The sequence below is a fragment of the Neophocaena asiaeorientalis genome, unplaced genomic scaffold (genome assembly GCF_003031525.2).
Source record: "Neophocaena asiaeorientalis asiaeorientalis breed wild unplaced genomic scaffold, Neophocaena_asiaeorientalis_V1.1 scaffold32, whole genome shotgun sequence".
In the NCBI taxonomy this organism is placed as follows: domain Eukaryota; kingdom Metazoa; phylum Chordata; class Mammalia; order Artiodactyla; family Phocoenidae; genus Neophocaena; species Neophocaena asiaeorientalis.
The window spans coordinates 7330401-7350563 of NW_020185327.1; the positions used below are offsets into that span (position 1 = coordinate 7330401).

Here is a 20163-nt window from a genome sequence, read left to right on the forward strand (position 1 = left end):
TGTGTGTGTGTGTGTGTGTGTGTGTGTGTGTGTGTGTGTAGTAAGGAAAATACCAGGCTCAAAAAATAAAGTTCCTGGGCTTCCCTGGTGGCGCAGTGGTTGAGAGTCCGCCTGCCGATGCAGGGGACGCGGGTTCGTGTCCCGGTCCGGGAAGATCCCACATGCCGCGGAGCGGCTGGGCCCGTGAGCCATGGCCGCTGAGTCTGCGCGTCCGGAGCCTGTGCTCCGCAACGGGAGAGGCCACAACAGTGAGAGGCCCGCGTACCGCAAAAAAAAAAAAAAAAAAAGTTCCTTTGTCCGTTGCTTCCTGTTCAGCTTCCTATCACTCTAGGTGACGTAATTCTTTCTAAATTTCCCATGAAACGTGGGTAAGCCTGCCCCTCGGAGCAGACCATATGCAGAGGTACACATGATAGCACACCCTCAAAGGCTCAATGTAGGAAACACCCCAAGCTCAGAGCTGCTCCAGTGAGGGGGGATGAGCCTGTAATGGGGTGCACAACAAGGGCAGACCAGATACAGATTAAGCGGAAGTGATGCCAGTGCCGAGGAGAGAGGTAGAAGTGTTAAATGGATTAGTAACGGTATCGAAAACTTGTAAACCACTTCATTTAACTTTTCAAAATATGTACTTTCAAATACGGCACCCCACTGAGTTCTCTCCTAGAGTGCTGTGAGGTATTGGATTTTGTCCTCATGTTACTGGTGAGGAAACTGAAGGGAGCCTGGAGAGGCCAAGCCTTTTCCTGGCGAGGGCAGTTCCTGGGGACAGTCCTCAGCCTGCAATCAGAGGCTGTTCTATGGGAAGCAACGGAGTTCAAGGGCCACACCCCCCAGCCACTTCCTGCTGGTTCTAGAAAAAGAGTACCACATCAACAATATTTCTCAAATTCTTCTGCCACTTGGGGCACTTTCAGACACTGCTTTGTGTTATGGTTACCTGTTATCTCTCTCTAAATGTTTTACTTTCTCCAACGCACAATGAACAGCTCAGAACAGATATTGTGACCTGCCTTTCAGTCCCCAAAGTATCAAAAATCATGTCGGACACCACATAGTAGGCACAGTATTAATGATCTCAGCTAACGCTATTGAGTGCTTTCAAGTGCTTTTAGTCATAATCACAGCTTCTGACATAGACATTATAATCACACCCATTTTACAAAGGAATACACTGAGGCATAGTGAATTTGAGTAACACACATGATATTATATAGTTAGTAAATGGCAAAATTAGTAATCTTACAGTTGCATCTGGTTCCAGAATCTGTACTCTTTAACCATTAAACTAAATTAAATTGAGTTTCTCTGAATGCTCTTCTGTCTAATCATATGCCACTACTTATATTTCTTCATGTTCTTGCCTCCTTCAACAAGCCTTTCTAAATTACTTGGTGAAACCGTTATATTCTTTTTTTTTTTTTGCGGTACACGGGCCTCTCACTGTTGTGGCCTCTCCCGTTGCGGAGCACAGGCTCCGGACGCGCAGGCTCAGCGGCCACGGCTCACGGGCCCAGCCGTTCCGCGGCACGTGGGATCTTCCCGGACCGGGGCACGAACCCGCGTCCCCTGCATCGGCAGGCGGACTCTCAACCCCTGCGCCACCAGGGAAGCACTAAACCGTTATATTCTTTTCAGAATTCCCATACCACTTTTTGCCTTCACAACATAAAATAAAATTGTTTTATATCAGTATGAGGAGAAATAATGATGACGGTGATGATAATAGTCAACATTTGTTGAGCACTTACCGTGAGCTCCCCGTTATTCTACGGACTTTACATGAATCAGCTCATTTAATTCTCAGAAGTACCCCAGAAATATATACTATTATTCCATATTTACAGATGAGGAGACAGTCTCAGAAGCTAAGCAGTTCAGCCGAGGCCACACAGTTCATGACAGGACCAAGCCTCTGCCTGCAGATGACTAGGAGATTGATTTCCTAAGACCTCTTGGAAAACAACCCTGCCCGCTGCTGTTAGACCATCAGAGAGAGAGCCCCAAATACCTGCAGTCATTCCACACAGCCCTTCCCTGCCCTGCTCCCCGCCTCCACGGACACAGGTGGGCCCTGCCACCAGCTCTGTGACCCGGTCAGGGCCCGGGGGTTCTGCAGTTGACTCTGGTTTCCCCAGGTTTGAACAACTGAGTCAACACCCACACAGGAAATTGAGAAGAGTGCTGTAAATAAGAGAATACAGTATTTTCAGTATGGAGAGGCGGAAAAGAGGCACTTGAGAAATCCATATATCCTTGAGTTACACTTTTTTTCCTGAAAAATATTTTGTTTGATGGCATAATGACTGCCTACCACACTAGTCCAGCATTTCAGAGAAATGGAGAGGGAGCTCCGGTGTCCCTGAAGACATCAGGGCACCTTCATCATTCAGGGAGCACCCGCTGCCCTGAACGTGCACCGTATCAGCAGGAAAGGAGAAGCCTCCTTAGAAAACACAGGCAGCTCCCCCAGGTCCCATATGCCTCTCCTTAAACCCTGTATGAGAGGATGACATGGGTTCTACCTCATTTCAGTTCAGCAAATACTTACTGACTGCGTTTTAGGCTCTAGGCATTGATAATACAAAGACGAATAAGGTTTCTGAAGTCTCATTCAATCAATTCAATTCTGAAATCTTACTCAAATCTTACAGGGAAGACAGATATGCAATAGGCAATTCTGACTGAGGGGTGAGCACAAAGGTTCTATCAGCTTGCTCCTGAAAGATCTCAATTTCTCAGTGATCCTGGAGCACAGCTCTTAGGGTCAGAGATGGAGGGGGAATAAGAGGAGCTTCACCAAGAGCTCTGGCTGAGGGGCAGGGGGCTAATGAAACCTTGAGCTGAAAGGGGAAGCCCAAGTCTTTCAAAGCAAGCCCCAAAGAAATTAAAATAAAAACAAAGCAAAAATGAAGAAAAGCAAAAATCCTAGACAGGATGTTGGTCCCCATGGAAGACCCCCACCCTGGGGGGCCTGGCCAGTAACAGGGATGGAGGAGGAACTGTTCCACTAGGTGTGGTTGAGAAATCAGGGCAATTGCTTTCCTGGTGCTCCCCCAGAGCACCTTTGGGAAGTCACCATGGCCTTGACTGCACTAGTTTCTGGCATTTTGCTTTAGAGTGGGGAGCGTCAGGGAGCAGCGCCAGCGTTTTGAACTTCAGGCCTGAGGGAAGGAAGCAGGACAGAGGATCAGGAGAGGACTCTCTCTTCCCGACGCCTGGCCCAGCCACTAGTCACCTCTGCCTGTTTCGTCTCGAATGATCTCCTCTCTGTCTTGGGCAGTGAGCTCTCCTTCCCACTGGCCATTCTCTATATCCAGCTCATACTGGCATTTTTGACCCCCACATCCCAGCTGCTCTTGACTCTTGTGAATTCTGCCTGTGGACCAGCCACCCAGACAGACCAGAGAAGTGGGGACTTTCTTTGCTCAGCCCACTCAGCCTTGGACTCAAACCATCCCCTTGGGGTCCAGGTGGCTCTCCTCCAGCACATGTGCCCCAACTGGACTTTCCCCATCAAGCACACTGAGCCTGGGGAGCCCTTGGTATCTGCACTCTGCATCACCATCTGTCCTTACCTTCAATGCGCCTACACTCGAGGACCACCTCCAAGTTGAGAGATTCTGGCCACATTTTCCTCTCCCTCCTCAGAATCTCTGTAACATTCAAAATATCAAGAGCCTTGGGCAAGAAGAGGATGCCTCCAAAGACAGTTTGCACACAACTGTAGTCTCTTTGTTTTATGAACTCCCACCAGCAAAGGCAGAAGCCCAATGTCTTAAGTCATTTAGCCTTGAATATCATCTATTTTGACTGTGCTACCCATGACCATGCTTATTGTAGCCATACATTGACCCGAGGATTACACTCCATCACCCCTTCAAGATTTTGGTTTCTGACTCACTGCCAACTCTCCCCAACGCTAATCCTGTCCTAATTCTTGGCAATTTCAATATCCTCCTATGCAGTCCATTGTGTCAAGCTCTGTGTCTAGTGTTTTACAAATACTATCTTATTTAAGCTTCACAACTCATTTCTCAAAGGAGGAAAACGAGAGTTGGAGAAAGTAAGCGATTTGCCGAATTTTGCACTGCTATTTAGTGAAGCTAGGATTCAAACCAAACTGCTCATATTATAAAGCCTGTGTTCTTGACTGCTCTGTTGTGTCGCCTCCTCACTGTTTGAAAAATATCCACATTTTCTTGGAAGGAGCTGAGGACAGCTAACACAAATGGAAGAGAGGGTTAGGGGATTTCCTTTACATGTCTGTCACTGTTCCTGGTCATCTTTCATATTTACAATTCAAGGTACTGCCTTCTATTGGGAGTCAGCTCCTTCAATTATGTTGAAATAAATTTGGGAAAGCAGGAATCGTTTTGCAGGCAGGTGAACACGGGTGCAAATCCTAGTTCCACAATGTTTCACTGTTGCTTGAAGTAATCTTCCAAGGTTTCTGAGGGAAACGAAGGTTGTGCTAAAGAGCACAGGCTGTGGGACCAGGCCAACCCAGATTCAAATTCCAGATGTGCCACCAGCTGTGACCTTGAGCAAGTTAGTTAAGTCTCAGGTTTTTCATCTGCCAAAAGGTTGCAACAGGGAGTTAAGAGGGATAAATGAGCTAGTGTATTTAAATCCCCAAAAGCTCTGCACACAGTATGTACTCAAATAACTTATCTGACAGGCTATGAGGAGTAGATGAGTTAATGTATCTAAGTGACAGACTCTTGGGAAATGCTAGTTTCCTCCCTCGTTCCTTCTCTCCCTACCTCACTCCCCATCAACCTCTCCCATACATACTATATTTCAGTTACACCCACCTAGTCAGCATTGCTCAACACACCTCTGTGCCTTTGACCGAACTGGATGCTCTATCGGAAAAACTCCTACACTGCCTCATTCTGGCATCTTCTCATGACCAACTCAAAAGTTACGTCCTCTCCTGTGTTCCCCAAATGCGCAAAAGGTTGCCATGCACCTATTTGTACTTCCAGAGTAACGTTTACATTTACACTGTGAACACCTCATATATTACAGTTATTAACAGCCTGTGAGCTTCCTGAGAATGGGGACCATGTTTTATTTCTTTTTGTATCATTAGCCCCATTTATATTTCCTGGCATGTACTAAATTCTATTCAATCCAACTGAACATACAAAGGAATGAAAATACTATTGAGAGAAGCAATCCACCATGGGCCCTGAGTATCCCTACACATACTTACTGGGTAAGCCAAGAATTCAACTCCATCTCTACTCATTTCTCAGGGCTGTGTTTTCAGTGAGCAACCTTGAGGGGTGAAGTAATATCTTCTTCCAGGACAAAAAGCAGGCTTGCTATAAAGGAAGTGATTGTCTAAGCCCAGTATCCCTCAGCTGTGACACAAATCCACTGCTTGCATAACATCCACTTGGGCCCTCTGCACTGACCTCACAGGATTTGAGTGGGGGGCAAAAACAACTGAAACAGACATGATGTTGTTGCTGCTTGCTGAGCCATGAATAATAAAGCCCCTTGTCTCTGAACCAGGAGTCTCATGTCTTCTTCCATCCTCCATGAAATAGTAACAGGCTAATTTACTATCTCAGGGGTCAGTAACCTGTGGCCTTGGGCCAAATCCAGCAAATGATCTGTTTTTGTTCAGTCTGAATATAAGAATTTTTAAAAATATATTTTAAAGGTTATTTTTTAAAAAGGATGTTGAATATGTGACAGAAACTTTTTGTTGCCCACAAGGCCTAAAATATTTATAATCTCACTCTTAAAAGGAAATTTTTGACACCCCCTATATCATCTTATGAGGATGGTAAAATTAAATCTAAGTTTCTGACAAGTTCCAATTCTTGTTAATTTCCTTAGAGCAAGAATGTCATAGCTTCCTTTCAAGGTCTTCATAGCACCCAGCACATGGTTAATACTCAGACAAGGCTCAACCAAAACCAAAGTATCCCTTTCACAAAGATTTAGTGCCTGGCACTGTTTCAGGACCTGGGGATATTGAGGTAAAAAAAAATAATCAAAATCCCCAACCTCATAGAGTTGATATTCTAATGGGAGAGATAAGCAATATACAAATAAATACATCTTAGGTTGTGGTGAGTACTATGGAGAAGACAAAAAGGGGTAAAGAAGATGAGGAATTCCGAGGTTTAGTTGGGTGGGATGGGGTGGGGTGGAGAGAGCTGGCTACTATTTTATGCAAGTTATTCAGGGAAGGCCCCTCTGAGAAGGCAGCATAATTAAGTAGGTCAATGCCTGTCTGGGATCTATAAACATATAGAAACCTGACAACCTGGGGAAATGAAATTAAAAGCTCATTCCATGTCCACTTTCCAGCTAATGGTTTTCTGATCTAAGTACATATTTGAGCTGGGCCCCATCCAAGAATGTCCGCCCTCCCCTCACACCTCAAATCCTCCCCAGGAAGTGCCACTTCTACACAGGTCTGTGGAGGTCACTAATTTCGTGCAAGTTAGAGCCTGCACATTTTTTGCACTATATCCTCACTGATGAGTGCGTTCTGCTAATCCTACTTTGGCACTAAATGCCCCTAAATTAGGAATCACTGTACTTAGACTCTGATTTATTTTATTCTACCAAATACATACTAATTCCCTGCTCCAACACACACAAGTGATATATTCAAACATATCTAAAAATGACTGATAAAATGCATATATACATAAGAACCACTGAAATTTTGCTTTGATAGAAAGAATGCTGACACTGAAAGGACACAGGCTTTGGGATCATTCTGAGTTGAGTCCAAGTCCCTCCTTCATCCCTTGTTGCTGGGCGACAGACCTCAGGTAAGTTACTTTAACTCTCATAGACTTAGTTTCCACATCTGTAAAGGGAAGCTAATAATACTTGTCTCTTAAAAAAAAATAGATAATAGATGTAAAGCACCAAGCACACAGTCAGCCACACAGAAAATGCTCTATAAGGGTTGGTATTTTAATTCACAAGTAGTACATGTATCCTTCATCCACTCAGTAGGCATTCACTTATTGCTCCTATTTCTTGCCAGGCAGTGTCAAGTGAAAGAGCTCTTCCAATCAAGGAGACTACAGAGTGGTAGGTAAGACAGCAAAGTAAATAAACAATGATGATATGCCAGTGGGATAAGAGCACATCAGGAAAGGCTTCCCAATATGAACAGCTGAACTAACTCTTAGCCGAGAAAAAGTAGACATTTCAGACAGAGGCAATACATTATGATAAAGGTTGGAAGAATATGTAGTTTGGTAGAGCTAAATAATGGGAGTTACAGGGAAGGAGAAGAGTGCTAAGAGAGAATTAAGTCAGATCAAAACAGCCTTGATTGTCATGCTAAGGCATTTGGGTCCTAAAGACAACAAGGAAAGAACCTCTGGGTTCCACATGGGGATGCAATTAGAGTGGGGCAAGACTGGAGACAAGATGAGTTATGAGGCTGTCCAGAAGTAGATTTGGGAGTTGGGAGGGATATAAATGAGATTGAAATGGACTTGTCCATGGAATATCTTAGTAAAAGTATCCAGTAGGCTGACAGACGTAAAACAGTGAAATTTGAGCTGGAGACTGCTTTGGGAACCATCAATATGTACATAAAGCTATGTGAATGAGATAATCTAGGCTTTATGCACAGAGTAAGAATAGAAGAGGGCTGATGCAGGAGCCCCAAAAGACATTTATAAGATGTAGAGGGAAAACAGAGCCCAAGAAGGAAACAGCATAAACAGAGAATTAGTGACAATGAAAATCAGAGCATTTTATGATTTCCAAGTCACGTTCCAGATGAGTGATACCAGACTAGAAAGCTCTGAGCTCTTGCACCCTGACAAAGTTATATATTAAAAAAAAGCAACCAGAAGCTGTTGAACCAACTTTGTATATGCTTTGAAAAGCAATCAAGAGTTTTCAGCAATCAAGCAAATTCCCAATCAAGAAAAACCCATCTTCAAAATTGTAGGAAAGTTTTGTGGTGTTTTTACTTACACTTACCCCTCTCTCAATCTACTTCAGTGGTACTCTTGGTCTTGAGCAGCTGCAGCCCAGTTCCCAAATCCTCCACTTGAACTGGAGGGAGCAGAACAGATCTCATTTGCAAATTATTGTCTGTTATAACCTGCCTGGAGGATACCTGAAAGATTTACTTGTTCATCCCTGTCTTGCATAACTCAGAATGCAGGTGGGAAAAGTGGCAGGCACTGTTATTAAATACGACAAGTGGACTAAAAATTCAAAGATGCCTAGGGCAAGAGATTTGGGTGGAGACATACAGTAGACTATCTAAGGCCAGGAGGAGAAGCTGGGGTGAGGTGCTTTGGGAAATGAGGAAATGAAAAAGCAACTGTGGATAGAGGGGAAACTGAGAAAGCCATGCATGCCCAGGCAAGATGCATGCCCAGAAAAGACCTGAGAAGACCTTAAACCTTTACCTGGATCTAATCTCTAGGCTCAGAACAAGTCTAGCTAATTGGTGAAGGACTGCACCAGTGAAGAGCCAGTCTGTAAAGACTACAGGGGTGGTTGTTCTTTCTTTTTATTGTTGATGGTTTTGTTTGTTTGTCTATCTCAACTCTTGGCATTCAAGGAAATATGTTTCAAAACAGTAAATGTACATGAGCTAAAAGAACAGAGACTTCAGTGAGCACACACAAGCACACATAGCATTTAAAAGTAGTTTGGAAATCTCAAAACAAATGGACTACTATGACCTTCAATAAAAGCAACAACTGCAATAACAGCAAACCATGGGGAAAGGAAGAAATCTGATTTCCAGAGTTACTACATAATAATAACCAAATGCTCAATTTTGGAAAAAATCAGAAGATATACATAGAAACTGGAAAATGCGGCTCATTCAAAGGAATAAAACAGATTGAAAGAAATCATCCCTGAGAAAGCCCAGACATCAGTTTTACTAGACAAAGACTTTAAAACGATGGTCTTAAATATCTATAAGAGATAAGGGAAAACATAGACAAAGAACTAAAAGAAACAGAGAAAACAGTATATGAACAAAATGAGAATGTCAATAAAGAGATAGAAATTGCAAAAAGGAACCAAACAAAATTCTAGAGCTGAAAAGTACAATTGAAATGAAAATTCACTAGAAAAGTTCAACAGCAGAGTTGAATAGGCAGAAGAAAGAATCAGTGAACATGAACACAGGTTATTTGAAATTATTGAGTCTTAAGAGCACAGAGGAAAAAGAATGAAGAAAAGTGAACAAAACCTAAGGAATTTGTGAGACACCATCAAGTGGCCCACATACACATTTTCAGAGTCCCAGAAAAAGAGTACACTGAGAAAGGAGCAGAAAAAATTATTTGAAGAAATAATGGCTAAAACTTGAGTCTATAAATCTTAAAAGCTCAGTGAACTCCAAGTAAAATAAACTCAAAGAGACCCACACCGACATACATTGTAATTAAACTGTTCAAAGCCAAAGAGAGAATATTGAAAGCAGTAAGGGAGAAGTGCTTTATCACATACAGAGATTCCCTGTAAGATCATCAGCCACTTGTAGTCAGAGACCTTGGACCAGAGGCAATGAAATGATATATTTAAGGTGCTGAAAGAAAAATACTGAAACCCAATAATTCTATATATGGCAAAACTGTCCTTGGAAAATAAGGGAGAAATTAAGGCATTTCTATATAAACAAAAGTTGAGGGGCTTCAGTATTGCTAGACCTACCCTAAGAAATGATAAAGGGAGGGCTTCAGGTTAAAATGAGAGGACACTAGATACTAACTCCAAGTCATACCTAGGCAAATACACAGCAAATGTAACATGGGCAAAAGTAATAGCCAGTGTTGTTGCAATCCTGCTTTGTAACTTGAATATTAATTTTACATAGGATTTAAGAGAAAAAGCATAAAAAATAATTATAAATCTCTGTTATTGGGCACACAATCTATAAGTATGTAATTTTAAAAATAAATTTATTTATTTATTTATTATTTATTTTTGGCTGCATCAGGTCTTTGTTGCTGTGCACCGACTTTCTCTAGTTGCGGCAAGTGAGGGCTACTCTTTGTTGTGGTGCATGGCCTTCTCATTGTGGTGGCTTCTCTTGTTGCAGAGCACAGGCTCTGGGCACGTGGACTTCAGTAGTTGCAGCACGTGGGCTCAGCAGTTGTGGCTCGTGGGCTCTCGAGTGCAGGCTCAGCAGTTGTGGCACACGGGCTTAGTTGCTCCACAGCATGTCGGATCATCCTAGACCAGGGATCGAACCTGTGTCCCCTGCATTGGCAGGCGGATTCTTAACCACTGCACCACCAGGGAAGTCCCTATAAGTATGTAATTTTTTTTTTAATAAATTTTATTTATTTATTTTGGCTGCGTTGGATCTTCATTGCTGCCCACGGGCTTTCTATATTTGCGGGAGCAGGGGCTTCTCACTGCGGTGGCCTCTCCCGCTGCAGAGCACGGGCTCCAGGCACGCCGGCTCAGTAGTTGTGGCTCACGGGCCCAGCCGCTCCGCGGCATGTGGGATCCTCCCGGACCAGGGCCCGAACCCATGTCCCCTGCATCGGCAGGCAGACCCCCAACCACTGCACCACCAGGGAAGCCCAAGTATGTAATTTTTGACATCAAAACATAAAGAAGGTAGATGAAGCACTACTGGAGTCAATTCAAATTAGTTTGTAATAACTAGGATACTATATGTAATCTCCATTTTACCATACAGAAAATGTCCATAGAATAGCCATAATCAGAAATAAGGGAATAAAAATGTGTCACTATGAAAAAGCAAAAAAGATTGGATCAAGATGGTGGAGAAGGAGGATTTGGAACTCACCTCTCCTCACATCAAAAATACATCTACTTGTGGAACACTTCTCACAGAAAACCAACTGGAAACTGCAGAGGATCTCTTATATTACCAAAGCTGCAAGAAAGATCCTCACATGACTGGGCAGGACAAAAAAAAAAAAAAAGGCATCAGGATGGGACCTGTGTCCCTGGGAAGAACCTGTGAAGGAGGGAGGGTCTGCATGGGCAGGCTCTTGCCCTGAGAAGACCCTTGCAGGCTGGGAGGTGTACTGGCACAGACAGAGGGCTGGAGGAGCCTGGACTCTTCTCTCAAGGAATGCCTGTATGCTGGTTTACTAGCAATCAGGGCAGAGAGAGACCAGTGCTGATGGCTGCCACCCCGCTGCACTTCCCAGCCTGAAACATGAGCCAGGCAGGGCTGCTATTATGCACAGTGGTTAAGTGCTGAAACTCAGGCAGATGGGTCCTGGGAGTGGACTCAGTCTAGATGTGCAGAGACAGCCCTAGGGCCTGGTGTGTGGTCTGGGAGGAACCTCAGAGCCCATTGTCAGCATGGGCTCATCTTGGCCCAGGTCCACAACTGGTGCCCATTATCAGTGTGCATGGTGGGGTCCTGGCTTCAGTAGCTGCAGGCTTTGTGAGGGCATGCATGCCTGGGTAGGGATGACACTGGAGCCCATTATCATGCTGGGGGAAGGTCCAGGGGCAGGACTAACAGCAGCGAAATTTGTTGGCACCAATACCAGGTGGCAGGTGGCTTCACAGAATCTCACATCTCTGGCAGATAGCCCCTGGGGAGGAGTACAGAGTGTTTCTTTTACTGGCAGAGGGCTCCAGTTCTGTTCACCCCACACTGCAGCTTGGAGTCAGATCTGAGGCAGACACGTCCTATGTAGAGCCCTCCCACAGAGGCAGCCAGGTTCCAAGCAGCATCACAACCACATCAACTTCTGCAGCCACAATGCCCTGGCTGCCAACACCAGCCTACCACTAGGTCTGGGATGAACACAGTGAAGAAAGGGACATGACCTTGGGCTACTTCTGGGCAGAACAATGGATGCCTGTACCCACAGCGCATAGGTTTGCTGTGACCACACTTGCGGGCCTCACTTGCTTCAGTGCTAACCTTGTTAAGGACAAAGCACGTGCTTAAAGGCAATGGAGGCTTATTGAACCTGACCCTCAGGGCTTCTACTCCAACAACTGGGGAACAGCCCCTATCCCCAACAGGGCTGTGACAGTCATGAAGCAAAGAGGAGGCCCCACCCAATATCCAGTGCAGTCTACAGTCACAATACCAATCACACCCTCAATCAAAGGGATAATGGCCAGCACACTCTAAGGAAAGTTGTGACTAGCATCCATAACAAACAAAAACAACCTTTGCACCAAAAATATTGGACTTGCACAGTCTACACAAGGTAGACTAATTTCATAGTGACATAGAAAGTTAAGTAAAATTTAAAAAGCAGAGGAACTACTCCCAACTAAAATAATAAGAGAAAAACCCTGAAAAAAAAAGAATGAAAAGACCTCACCAGTCTACTAGATTCAAAAAGGAGGTAATCAAAATGTTAAAAGAATTAAGAAAGATTATTGATAGAAATGCAGATCACTGTAACAAGGAACTAGAAATTATAAAGAGAAACCAATCAAAATTAGACAACTCAATTGCTGAGATAAAACCAACCTAGAAACAATGAAGAGCAGAGTAAATAATGCAGAAGATGAATAAGTGAATGACAGATAGAATAATGGAAACCAACCAATCAGAACAGTGGACAGAAAGACAAAAGAAAAAAAATGAAAGCAACATGCAAGATCTATGGAATAATATAAAGTGCACCAACCTACTCATAGAAGTTCAAGAAAAGAGAGAGAGAGAGAGAGTGGGAGGGAGGGAGAGAGAGAGAAGGGGATTGAAAATGTATTTGAAGAATCTATGGCTGAAAATTTCCCAAACCTAAAGAAGAAAACAGATATCCAGATACAGGAAACACAGAGGGCTCCAAACAAGATGAATGCAAACAGACCCACACCAAGATATATCATAGTTACAATGTCCAAATTTAAAGATAAGATTCTAAAGGTAGCAAGAGAAAAACAGTCAGTTACAATCGAAACCCCATGAGGCTATCAGCTGGTTTCTCTACAGAAACTTTGCAGGCCAGAAGGGAGTGGCATGATATATTCTAAGTCCTGAAAGGGAAAAACCTGCAACCTAGGATATTCTATCCAAAATTTCTCAAACAAGCAAAAACTGAAAGAATACGGAAATACTAAACTTAACCTAATAGAAATGTTGAAAGGTCTTCTCTAAATAAAAAAGAAGAAAGAATCTGTAGGAAAGAGAAAATCACAGTAGGAAACGCAACTATATAAAAGCATGGAAGATCACTCAAATAAGCCAGTACATAGATTTAAAAAAACAAAAAAAAATTATAAAAATGATTATAAGTACAATGAACAGTAAAAGGGTAAATATGAAGATGTAAAACAGGGCATCAAAATCACAAAATGTGGGGAGGGGAGTATAAAAATGTATATCTTTCAGAATGTGTTTGAACTTGAATGGCTATCAGTTTAAAGCAAACAGATATAGTGATGGCTCAGCATACTTGAACTCCATCATAAGCACAAATAAAAAACATACAATAGATTCACACAAAAAAAGAAAGGAACCCAAGCACACTACAATGGAAAAACCATCAAACCACATAAGGAAAAACAAAAAAGACGAAGAAGTAAACAAAGAACTACAAAATCAACCAGAAAACAAGGCTTAAAAATGCAATAAATACATACTTATTAATAATTACCTTAAATATCAATGGACTAAATGCTCCAATCAAAAGACATAGAGTGGCAGATTGGAGAAAAAAACAAGAACCTACAATATGCTGCCTACAAGAGACTCACTTCTGGGCAAAAGATTTCATAAATTGAAAGTGAGGGGATGGAAAAAGATGTTTCACGTAAATGGAAATGACAAGAAAGCAGGGGTAGCAATACTCATATCAGACAAACTTTAAAAAAAAGTCCATAAAAAAAGACAAAGAAGGATACTATATAATGATAAATGGATCAATATAAGAAGAGAATATTACACTCATTAACACATATGCACCCAATACAGAAGAACCTAAGTACATAAAACAAACACTAATAGACATAGAGGGAGAAATTAACAGGAATACAAAAATAGTAGGAGTCTTTAACACTCCCCTGACATCAATGGACAGATCTTCCAGACAGAAAGTCAATAGTGCAACAGAGATCCTAAGTGACAAAATAGACCAGTTGCACTTGACATCTTCACGACACTACATCCAAAAAAATCCAGAATAGACATTCTTTTCAAATGCACATGGAACATTCTCTAGGATAGACCACAAAACAAGCCTCAACAAATTTAAGAGTATAGAAATTATTTCAAGCATCTTTTCTGACCACAATGATACAAAACTAGAAAGAAAAATGGGCAAAAAATGATTATATGGGGACTAAACAACAGCTACTAAAAAATCAATGGGTCAGTGATGAAATCAAAGAGGAAATCAGAAAATACCTCTAAACAAATGACAATGAAAAGACAACCTTACAAAATCTATGGGATGCAGCAAAACGAGTCCTTAGAGGAAGTTCCTAGTGATACAAGCCTTCCTTAATAAACAAGAAAAACTCAAATAAATAACTTAACCCACCACCTAAAAGAATTAGAAAAAGAAGAACAAACAAAGCCTGAAGTCAGCAGAAGGAAGGAAATAATATATATCAGAGAGAAAATAAATTAAATAGAGATTTAAAAAACAATTTAAAAATCAATAAAATCAAGAGCTGGTTCTTTGAAAGGATAAACAAAGTCAACAAACCTCTGGCTAGGCTCACCAAGAAGAAAAGAGAAAGGACTCAAATAAACAAAATAAGAAATGACGGAGGAGAAATAACAATTATATGCCAACAAATTGGACAACTTAGAAGAAATGGACAAGTTTCTAAAAACATATAGCCTGCCAAAACTGAGTCAATAAGAAACAGATAATTTGAATAGAGTGATCACTAGAAGTGAAATAGAATCACTTAAAAAAAAAAGAAAACAACTCCCTACAAACAAAAGTTCAGGATCAGATGGCTTCACTGGGGAATTCTGCCAAGCAAACAAAGAAGAAATTATACCAGTCCTTCTCAAACTCTTCCAAAAGATTGAAGCAGAGGGAACACTACCAAAGTCATTCTACAAAGCCACAAGCACCCTGATACCAAAGCCAGACAAAGACACTACCAAAAAAGAGAACTGCAGGCCAATATCTTTGATGAATATAGGTGCAAAAATTCTCAAAAACATTAGCAAACTGAATGCAACAATACATAAAAAAGATCATACACTATGAGCAAGTTGGATTCATTCCAGAGCCACAAGGATGGTTCAACATATGCAAATCAATCAATGTGATACACTGTATTAACAAAAGAAAAGGCAAAACCCATATAATTATCTCAATAGATGCAGATAAAGCAAACAACATCCACCCAGGATAAAAACTTTCACGAAAATGACTAAAGTGAGAACACATCTCAACATGAAAAAGCCATTTATGACAAACCCACAGCCAAAATAATACTCAACAGTGAAAAGGTGAAAGTCATTTCACTAAATTCAGGAAAAAGACAAGGATGCCCATTCTGAACACTTCTATTCAACATAGTACTGGAAGTCCTAGCCACAGCAATCAGAGAAAAAAAAGATAATGTATCCAAATTGTAAGGGAAGAGGTAAAACTGTCACTAGTTGCAGATGACAAGACACTCTACATAGAGAACCCTAAAGACTACATACAAAAACAATCAGGACTAGTAGATGAATTCAGCCAGATAACAGGATACAAGATTAATATACAGAAATCTCTTGCATTACTTTACTCTAACAATGAAATATCAGAAAGAGAAAATTTAAAAAAAAATTCCATTTAATATCATGTCAAAAAAATACCTCAGAATAAACTTAACCAAGGAGGTGAAATACCCATATGCTAAAAAGTATAAAACATTGATGAAAGAAATTGATTCAAAGAAATGGAAAGATATCCCATGCTCTTGGATTGGAAAAATTAATATTGTTAAAATGGCCATACTACCCAAAGCAATCTACAGATTTAATGTGATCCCTATCAAAATACCCATGACATTTTTTCACAGAACTAGAACAAATAATCCTAAAATTTATATGGAACTACAAAATACCCAGAATTTCCAAAGCCATTGTGAAGAATAAGAACAAAACTGGAGACATAACCCTCCCAAGACTTCAGACAATACTACAAAGCTACAGTAGTCAAAACAGCATGGTATTGGCACAAAAACAGACATTCATATCAATGTAATAGAATAGAGAAGTAAACCAGAAATAAACCCACACACCTATGTTCAAAGAATCTATGACAGAGGAGGCAAGAATGCACAACAAAGAAAAGACAGCCACTTCAGCAAGTGCTGTTGGGAAAGGTGGACTGGTACATGTAAATCAATGAAATTAGAACACTTCCTCACACTATGTACAAAAATAAAATGATTTAAAGACCTAAATATGAAATGTGACACCATAACTCTCCTAGAAGAAAACATAGGCAAAACATTCTCAGGCATAAATTTTTTTTAAACATCTTCATTGGAGTATAATTGCTTTACATTTTTGTGTTAGTTGCTGCTGTATAATAAAGTGAATCTGCTATAAATATACATATATCCCCAGATCCCTTCCCTCTTGTGTCTGACATAAATTGCAGCAATATTTTCTTAGATCAGTCTCCTAAGGAAAAATAAATAAAAGCAAAAATAAACAAATGGGACCTAACCAAACTAGAAAGCTTTTGCATAGTTAAGAAAACTATGAATAAAACAAAAAGACAACTTATGGAATGGGAGAAAAATATTGGCAAATTATGCAACCAACAAGGGGTTAATATCCAAAATATCCAAACAGCTCATGGAGCTCAATATCAGAAAAACAAACAACTCAATCAAAAAGTGGGCAGAAGACCTAAATAGACATTTCTCCAAAGAAGACATACAGATGGCCAAGAGGTACATGAAAATATGCTCAATATTGCTATTTATTAGAGAAATGCAAATAAAAACCAAAATGAGGTATCATTTCACAGTGGTCAGAATGCCTGTCATCAAATAGTCTACAAATAATAAGTGCTGGAGAGGGTGTGGAGAAAAAGAACCCTCCTACACTGTTGATGGGAATGTAAATTGGTGCAACCAACATGGAAAACAGTATAGAGGTTCCTTTAAAAATTAAAAGTAGAACTACCATATAATCCATAAATCCCACTCCTGAGCATATATCCTGAAAAGATGAAAACTCTAGTCCAAAAATATACACGCACCCAAATGTTCATAGCAACACTATTTACAATAACCAAGACATGGGATCAACACAAGTGCCATCAACAAATGATTGGTTTAAGAAAAAGTAGTGTATATATACAATATAATATTGCTCAGCCATAAGAAAGAATGAAATATTGCCATTTGCAACAATATGGATGGACCTAGAGCATATCATAATAACTGAAGTAAGTCAAACAAAGATAAATATTATATCACTTATACGTGTACTCTAAAAAATAATATAAATGATCTATATACAAAACAGAAACAGACTCACAGACATAGAAAACAAACTTACAGAAGATGGTTCTTTGGGACACAAGTCCACCATCTTTTTGGTCTGCTGGCTTTCTGAATAGCTGCTATTCCTCGTCCCAACAACTCGTCTTTTGATTTATTGGCCTATCGGGTTGTAAGCAGTACAAGCTTGGACTTGGTAACAAATTTTGGTGAGCCAGACAGGGGCCTTGCTGCTTGTGGCCAGCTGCCCCACACCCACAACTGGTTGGGGAATATTTGGGTAAGGCCATAGAAGCTGCCAGGACAACTTGTCCTGAGGACCTGCCATTCAAAATTTCCCAAAGTGGCATTGGCTGCCTTAGTGCTTGGTAGTTGGAGCAAGGAATCGACATTTGGGAGATGAAAGATTTCATATAGTAGGATTCTACCTGCTCATCCCAAAGAACCAGTGCTCCTGAAGTGTTGAGCTGGAGAGGAGAAGACCCTGAACACAGTGACCAGAGAGCTGGGAAACCAAAATTGGGTACCAAAATTAAGGTACCTGCCAAGATGTTCCACTTACAAGATCCACAACTGCTGCAGATGTTAGAGAAATCCTTGAGGAAGAGCCTCCCTGTGTCCTTAAAGGTTTATGGGACTGTCCATATGGACCACGGAAACCCCTTCAAGCTAAAGGCCTGGGTGGACAAGTGGCCTGATTTTAATACTATGGTTATCCACCCTCAGGAGTAGGAAATTGCAGATGACTTTGATCATTACACCAACACCTACCAAATCTATTCTAAGGATCTCAACAACTGTCAAGAATCCCTTAGCACATCAGAGGTCATCAATTGGAAATACTTTTCAGATCCAAAGTTCGCAGTAAAATCTGGATGAGGTGATACAGAATCTTGTAACCATTAAATTTGTTAAGGTCAAGCAAACACAATGCATTCTCTATGTGATGCCTGAGACAGTGAGGGAACTGCTTCCTTCCCTGCCAGAGACAAAGAACTTACCTATTGGCTATGGCAGACCCAAAGCCATTGACCAAGATATGTATAAACTCTCTTCCCTGGATTGTACCTATGCTGCCTTGGTGAATAAATTATGGCATTTCGGTGGCAGCAATGAGAGTAGCCAGAGATTCACCAAGCGCTGTACCCAGACGTTCCCCAACTTCTGCCTGCTGGGGCCTGAGGGGACCCCTGTGTCCTGGTCCCTGATGGATCATATAGGTGAGATGTGGATGGGGGCCACCTTGCCTGAGTACCGGGGCCACGGTCTTGTCTCCCATCTGTTGTTTGTCCACATCCAGGCTCTGGACAAACTTGGCTTTCCCCTATATAACCATACAGAGCCAATAAAATCATACAGAAAATTAGTCACAATCTGTATCATATACCCATGCCCTATGACTGGAACCAGTGGAACTGTGGGCCTCTGTGAAGCAGCCACGAACCCGAGACAGTGTTGAGTGGGCTGGTCACATGGCAAGAGATGCAGAGGGGTGGGCAGAAAGAAAGAATACATTGTAATCAGCAGTAAATCAGTGTGCTGTTTGGACTCTGGGGAAGCAGTGTGAATGGTCAACAGAACCATGAGTGTGGTTCACAAATCACTCATGAACTTTGCTTTGGGTCCAGCAGATCTTCCTATTTCCTCCACATTCCAACCCTGGCAACCACCATTCTATTCTGTGTTTCTATGAGTTAGACTTTTTGGGGTAAGATCCCACATATAAGTGATATCATGCAGTATTTCTGTTTGTCTAGTTTATTTTACTGGTTCACAATTTTCTTTTAATGTATATGGCTAGTAAGGAAAGTAGCCATAATCAGTAAAGAATAAACGCAACCCACTATTCTAATGGTGTCATTACTCTTTCCAGCACCATCATATTTTTCTCTATTTAGAGTGTGTACATGGAATGTAGAGAAGAGAATTTAAGTAGCTTGTCATATCACAATAGCAGGTCAACTTAACATCTTGTCACCCAGAAACAATACACATGCAAAAGTAAAACTGTTGTTTAAAAATAACTGTTAAAATGTATGTGGGGGCTTCCCTGGTGGCACAGTGGTTGAGAGTCCGCCTGCAGTTGCAGGGGACACAGGTTCATGCCCCGGTCTGGGAAGATCCCACATGCTGTGGAGTGGCTGGGCCCGTGGGCCATGGCCGCTAAACCTGCACGTCTGGAGCCTGTGCTCCACAACGGGAGAGGCCACAACAGTGAGAGGCCCGCCTACAAAAAAAAAAAAAAAGTATGTGGTAGAGATACTTTAAATTTAAGGTAAATCAGGAAAAAAATCTATAAAATTGGATCTAATTTGTGGGATTTTATCACACATAACATTTGTATATTCTGTGAACTAGGTTAAATCTGAAAATATTGAATATGACTTTTTTTTCTAAATTGACAAGATAAAAAAGTGTGGCATGCTATCAACTTGTTTCAAGTTGCAGGATGAACGTGAATTATTTGTATCAAGACAAGACTGCTCTGGGTAGAAAAAGATAATTCAAATGTAATGTTCTTTTTTGTGTAAGGAGGAGTTTTATAATTAATATCAGCCATTATTCTTACACCAAGCTGTAGGACAATTTATACAATTTAATAAAGGATAGTACATATTGAAAAAAAGACAAAGAAAACAAACTTATGGTTACCAAAGTGGAAAGGAAGTGGGCAGGGATAAATTAGGAGTATGAGATTAACAGATAAAAACTACTATACTTAAAAGAGATAAGCAACAAGAATTTACTGTATAGCACAGG

General features: G+C 41.2%; 1 pseudogene; it reads left to right on the forward strand.

The window, feature by feature from the left end:
- Positions 1–17952: 17952 nt before the first annotated feature.
- Positions 17953–18834, forward strand: LOC112392707 (glycine N-phenylacetyltransferase pseudogene; annotated as a pseudogene).
- The last annotated feature ends 1329 nt before the right edge of the window (positions 18835–20163 follow it).